The sequence below is a fragment of the Elephantulus edwardii genome, unplaced genomic scaffold, assembly GCF_000299155.1.
Source record: "Elephantulus edwardii isolate Elephantulus edwardi_28Jun2011 unplaced genomic scaffold, EleEdw1.0 scaffold00139, whole genome shotgun sequence".
NCBI classification, from domain to species: Eukaryota; Metazoa; Chordata; class Mammalia; order Macroscelidea; family Macroscelididae; genus Elephantulus; species Elephantulus edwardii.
This window is the reverse complement of record NW_006399889.1, coordinates 4,056,874-4,063,778: the sequence shown is the minus strand read 5'-3', so window position 1 is coordinate 4,063,778 and position 6,905 is coordinate 4,056,874. Positions and strand designations below refer to the sequence as shown.

The 6,905-nt window shown below is 35.6% G+C and overlaps 1 protein-coding gene across 2 annotated transcripts in view; it reads left to right on the top strand.

Annotated features, from left to right (window-relative positions):
• ITGA8 (integrin, alpha 8) overlaps positions 1-6,905 on the top strand; it is a 312,225-nt gene that overhangs the window by 95,759 nt on the left and 209,561 nt on the right. The gene's annotated exons all lie outside the window — the stretch shown is intronic.

The window sequence follows — 6,905 nt, the reverse complement described above, 5'->3', positions numbered from 1 at the left end:
GCTATGAGTCACAAACGACTCGATGGCACATAACAACAACAACATATTCGTTTTAAACACTTCTTTCTTTCATCTGTTCCAATACAGTATTCATTATCTATCCCCTCTTTTCCTAGTTTCCCCCTAACCCTCCATGTCAGTCCTGTTTTATAACAGTGGTGTTATGCAGTACTTTTCCTTTAGTAACTGAGATATTTCACTCAGCATAAAGTCCTCCCAGGTCATCCATGTTGTGTAATTAGAATGTACATTTTCATAGAAAATATCTGAAATATATTCCAATAACTAGGCTAAGTACTTTGGATACATTCTTGGTAGACATCAGTTGTCACTTTTGTAAGGTTATAAATGTGCTTTATATATTATGTTGTGGTATATTATTTGGAGGTTGATTTAGGTAACTCTTTGCACCCCTTAGAAATTCTTTATATTACTATTTTTAATACCTCTTGGAAACTCTATATTATTCTTTCATCCAACATATTTCTTAAACATCTATGAACTAGCCCAGCACAACAAAAACAACAAATTCCACCCTCATGGTAGGCTATGCTGGGAATGTAAAGTGGGAGTTATAGACAATAAAGTAAGGAAAGCATTTCAGTTGTTGTGAAGTTAACTACTATTCAGAATGACCCTATAAGAAATTCCATTAGACCTAGCTATTGCAATAGAACTGAGGTACAAATGGAGAGTTGTATACCTATGTTCATAGCACTGTTACAATAACAAGAAATGGTTAACAGTCCAAATGCCCATCAACAGATGAATGGATAGAGAAATTGTGGTATAGTCACACAATGGAATCTATGTAACATTAAAAAAGCAGTGAAAAACACCTGAAACCCTATGCAACATGAATATAGAGGACATTATGCTGAATTAAATAACAACCACAAAAGACAAATATTCTATAAGATCTCTATTATAAAAATTGGAGAGTTATGGAGACAGAAGGAATAGAAGGGACAGTCAATGAACACTGTAATGGATTGTTATTTTGTAAAAAATAAAATTTTTATTTTATACTGGTTTACTTACAAAGTTCATACAAATTACTTTTCACACCTTATATTTCCCATTTCCTTTATTCACCCGCGCTCTACCAATCAAATTGTGCAACTGTATGATTACACCCCTCCCCCACCCAATTCGCCCCACCCCCGCCCCTACTCTTTCCCCCTTGGATCCTCATACACATTTTACTGTTTATCTATTTCTACAGTAATGGTCTTATTGAGTATTTATCCTTATAGGACTGAGTTAGTTCACTTAGCATAATGCTTTCCAGTCCCTCCCAAGTTAGGTAGTGATTTTCAAAATCATTGTTCCTCCATGCTGCATAATATTCCATTGTGTGAATGTACCATAATTTCTCAATCCATTTGTTTGTAATTAGACATTTGGGCTATTTTCATGTTCTTGCGATGGTGAATAATGCTGCTATGAACATTGGTGTACAAATCTCAGTTTATGCCTCAGTTCTAATTTTCTCAGGGTATATTCCAAGTAGTGGAATAGCTGAGTCTATGGAATTTCTATGTTCAGCTTTTTGAGGAAATGCCAAACTTGCCACTTGTACCAGGGTGGGATAATATCTCATTGTGGTTTTGGTTTGCATCTCTCTAGTACCAGTGATTTTCAGCATTTCTTCATGTGTGTGTAGGCAATTGGAATATCCTCCTCTGTGAAAATTCTTTCCATGTCTTTTGTCCATTTTGTAATTATGCAATCAACCTTTTTCTTGTTGAGGCCCTGTAGGATTCTGGAAACATTTTATATGAGACCCTTGTCTGAAATTATATTGCCAAATGTTTTTTCCCCCACCAGTCATTAGGTTTTCTTTTCACTCTGTTGGAAAATGTTTTTGATGCTCACAGGCATTTAATATTTAGAAGGTCCCATTCATCAATTTCATCTTCCCATCTTGTACATTTCTGACTTTATTTGGCAGTCTCTTTATACCATAGACTAGGTCTTCTAAGCTTGATCTCAGTTTGTCTCTGATGAGCTTTATGGTTTTGGGCTTTATTCTCGGGTCTCTGATCCACCTTGAGTTGATTTTTGTGTATGGTATGAGATGTGGATCCTGTTTCAGCTTTCTGCGGGTGGAAGTCCAGTCTTGCCAGCACCATTTGTTGAAGAGGTTGTCATTTCCCCATTTGATAGGTTTTATTTTCTTGTTGAAAATCAGTTGACCATAGATAGATGGGCCCATTTCTTAATTCTATTCCATTGGTTTATGTGCATGTCAGTGTACCAGTACCATACTAAGTGGGTTTCGAGATCAGGAACTCCCACTTCATTTTTGTTTTTCAGAAGTGCTTTGCTTATTTGGGGTCTCTTTCCAAATTAACTTGACAATTTACCTTTCGATCTCCTTGAAATAGAAATTTGATATCTGTATTAGGATTGCATTGAAAAGATAGATTGCTTTTGTTAGGACTGTCATTTTCATCATGTTGAGTCTTCTATCCATGAACGGGGAACATTTTCCAATTATTTAGGTCTTTTATGGAATCTCCTAAAAATGTTCCGTAGTTTTCTTTGTTTGTCTTTTGTGTCTCTAACTTAACTAAAGTTCACTATCAAGTATCTCAATTTGTGGTTGGCTGTTGTAAATGGAAGCTGGACCCTTTGAAGAGTAGTGTGGACCAGAATTGGAGGGAGACTCACCAATAACCTGTATTATTCAGATGACACAACCTTACTTTCTGAAAATGAAGAAGGTTTGAAGCACTTGTTGCAGAAGATCAAGCAATGCAATCTTCAGTGTGGATTGCATCTCAGTATGAAGAAAACAAAGATTCTTACCACTGGACCAATAGGCACTGTCATGACGGATGGAGAGAAGACTGAAACTGTCAACACCTTCATTTTGCTTGGATTCAAAATTAACACCCTTGGTACCAGCAGTCAGGAAATAAGGAGACACATTGCACTGGGAAAATATACAGTTAGGTACTTATCCAAATTATTGAGGAGTAGTGATATCAGTATGAGGACTAAATTGTGTCTGATTAAGGTGGATTTGTGGTCTTTCTAATTACTTTATGCATCTGAGAGCTGGACAATGAATAAGGATGACAGAAAAAGAATTGACACCTTTGAGCTGTGATGTTAGAGATGAGTACTGAATATCCCATGGACTGCCAAGAAAATGAACTGATATTCTTGGAGAGGGTGCAGCTGGACTGCTCTTTGGAGGCAGGAATGATGAAATCTCACCTCACCTACTTTGAGCATGTTTCTAAGAAGGGCTACTCCTTGGAGAAGGACATAATGCTGGGAAGGATGGAGGGTCGGCAAAGGAGAGGAAGATGCTCAACTAGGTGGATTTGCACAGTGACTGCTGCAAGGGGCTCTTGTGTGTCAGGAAGTGTGAGGATGTTACAGGATAGAATAGGGTTCAGATCTTTTGTTCATAGAGTAACTATAAGTTGTACTTGCCTCAACGACACTTAACAACAACATTGTAAATGGTATTGCTTTCTTGGTTTCCTTCTCTGAGTTTGCTTTCTTACTGTAGAGGAATCCCATTTATTTTTAAATATTAATCTTATATCCTGCCACTCTACTAAATTGGTCTACTATCTCTAACATTTTATTTTTGTTTAGTCTTCTGGGTTTTCTGTGTACACTATAATATAATCTGCATATAACGACAGTTTCACCATCACTTTGTTGATCTGGATGCCTTTTATTTCCTTCTCCTGTTGTATTAACAACTACTTCCAATACAATATTATAATAGAAGTTGTGACATTGGGCATCCTATCTGGTCCCTGTTCACAAGGAAATGCTTTTAGTCTTTCTTCATTGAGAATGACAGTGGCTCTTGGTTTTGCATATGTACTTTTAACGATGTAGAGTAAATTATCTTCTATTCCAATTTTGCTGAGTGTCTTTATCAGGAAGAGGTGTTGGATTTTATCAAATGTCTTTTCTGCATTAGCTGCTAAGATCATGCGGTTTTTGTTATTTGCTTCGTTAAGGTGGTGAATTACATTGATTATTTTTCTTATGTTGAACCATCCTTGCATATTGTTATGAATCCCACTTGGTCATGATGATTATTTTTTATGTGCTTTTTATTCTCTTTACTAGGATGTAGTTGAGGATTTTTGCATCTATATTTATGAGAGATATTGGTCTGTAGTTTTCTTTCTTGGTAATATCTTTGCCTGGTTTTGGTATTAGGGTTATGCTTCCTTCATAGAATGACTTTGGAAATGTTCCTTCATTTTCAGTTTTTTTAAATACTTTAAGAAGAGTTGATTATCTCTTAATGTTTGGTAGAATTCAGCTGTGAAACCATCTGGTCCATGATTTTTTCTTATGGCAAAGTCTTTTTATGACCTATTCAATTTCATCTTTTGTGATGAGTCTCTTCAAGTGTTCTACTACTGTCCAGGTCAATCTGGTTAGGGCATTAATTTCAAGAAATTTGTCTATGTCCTCTAGTTTTTCAAATTCATCCGAGAATACATTTCACAGTATTCAGTTAATATATATTTAATTTCATCTGAGTCTGTTGTGGTATCACCACTATCATTTCTTAATCAAATTATCTGTGTCTTCTCTTTTTTTTTCCTCTCTCTCTTTTGTTAAGTTTGCCAGTGGTTTGTCAATTTTATTGACCCTTTCAAAAAACCAGCTCCTGGTCTTATTGATGGTTTCAATTGTTTTTTGTTTTCTATCTCATTGATTTCAGCTCTTGTCCTTATAATTTCTTTTCTTCTAGAGGCTACAGGATTAGATTGTTGCTATTTTTCTATTTGATGAAAGTGTTGAGTTAGATCATTGACTTTTTTCATTCCTTTTTTATGTATATGCCTACATCCCCCCCGAAGGTTTAATTGTATCCCAGAGGTTTTGGTATGCCGTATTTTCATTTTCATTTGTTTCAACGAATTTTTATCTTTCATTTTTTATTTCTTTTATAATTATATTCTTGTAGAGAATTATTTCGTGTCCACCTGGGTGTTTTTATAAGCTTTACCCTCCTGTGGTCAATTTCTAATTTTATAGCATTGTGGTCTGAGAATATAGTTTGCATTATTTCAGTGTTTTTGGAAGTATGCCTTGTGTCCTAATATGTGATCACTTCTGGAGAATGTACCCTATGCCCTTGTGAAGAAAGTGAATTGCAGTTTAGTTGGATGCAGTACCCTAATTTAATTACAAGGTAGAGCTGGATGATTGTATCATTTAGATCTTCTGCATCTTTGTTAAGTTTTTTTCAGTTGACCTATCTTTTGATGATGTTGGGCATTGAAGTCTCCTATCACTATTGTATGAGCTGTAACAGCTTTGGTCTGGAAGCCTCTTGTTTAGGCAATCAGGACCTGGTGGGCAGCCCTAAATATTTAAAGTTGAGCCCTGCCTGAAAGTGAGTCTCTGGGTTAGAGCAGTTGGATTGCGGAGGGTGAATTGTTTTTTATTTACTTGAAATTTGAGTGTAAACTGCTCAGATGGTTTTTTATGTTGTTAATAGTCAAGTGTAAGCTGATAAGCTGTATTTTATTTCATTAACAATCAGCCAAGGGCTGGAAGCCTCATGTTTATGCAGTCAGGACCTGGTGGGCAGGCCTTTGTATTTAAAAGTCAGTTGGATCCATGCTGGTGTTAATTGTATTTGGGAAGAATACTGTTTTAAGTGGTACAGCATTTGTATGTTACTGAAAGCTCTGCCACTGGTGTGTCAAATGCCATAAGGGTTACCCATGGTAGACAGGTTTTGGTGGTGCTCCCTGATTGAGAGACTGACTGGGAAGCAGGATGGACCTTCTATTTCCTAAATAACAGGCCTTTGAGAACCCTGTGAACACAAGATAGAACAGGGTTCATGTCTTTTATTCTTAGGATTACTATGAATCATACTTGATTCAAAGGTACCTAACAACAACAACAACAACCTCTCTTGTGGTGCTGTCTCTTTCTTTAATTCTATTAACTCTTGTTTTATATATTTTGCAGGTCTGTCATTGGGTACATAAATGTTGAGCAGGTTATGTCTTCTTGATCTTTTATGCCTTTAATCAGTATGTAATGCCCTTCCTTATCTTTTATGGTGGTTTTCTTTCTCAAGTCTATTTTATCAGAGATTACTATTGCCACTCCTGCTCTTTTGTGGTTGTCATTTGCTTAGTGTATTTTTTCCAGCCTTTGGTTTTGAGTTGGCCTTTTTCTATATTTTTTTAGATGTGTCTCTTATAGGCAGAAAGTATATTGGTGGGCTTTGTTTTTTTATCCATTCTACCACTCTTTTTCTAAACTGGCACAGTAAGTCCATTCACATTAAATGTGATTATTGTCAGGCCACATTTTATTGTTGCAATTTTTCTGTTACTTTTTCTTTTGTTTCTTTTATTAGTATGGTCCATCTACTTTCTTTGGCATCTCTGTGTGAAAGACATCATTTAAAATGTCTTGTCGTTTTGATCTTGTTTTCATAAATTCCTTATGTTCTTTCTTTTCTGTAAAGAATCTAATTTCTCTCTCACATTTGATGGAGAGCTTTACTGTGTATAGGATCCTTGGCTGGTAATTGTTTTCTTTCAACTTTCTATATATGCCATCCCGTTGTCTTCTAGCTCACATGGTTTCCACTGAGAAATCAGAATTCAATCTAATTGTTTCCCCTATGTAGGTAATTCTTTGTTTTTTTCATGATGCTTTAGAATTCTATCCCTTTAATTTGGAAAATTTTATTTTGACATGTCTTGATGTTTTTCTTTTTGGATCTAGTCTATTTGGTGTTCTCTGTTTCTTGAATGTGGATTTCCCATTTTTTTATATAATTCCTGGGTAGTTTTTTTTTTAAATTTAGGTTATTTTTCATTTCAATGAACATCTACAGAGATTTTGGAATTCCATTCATTCATTGTTGCACCCTTCTCCCC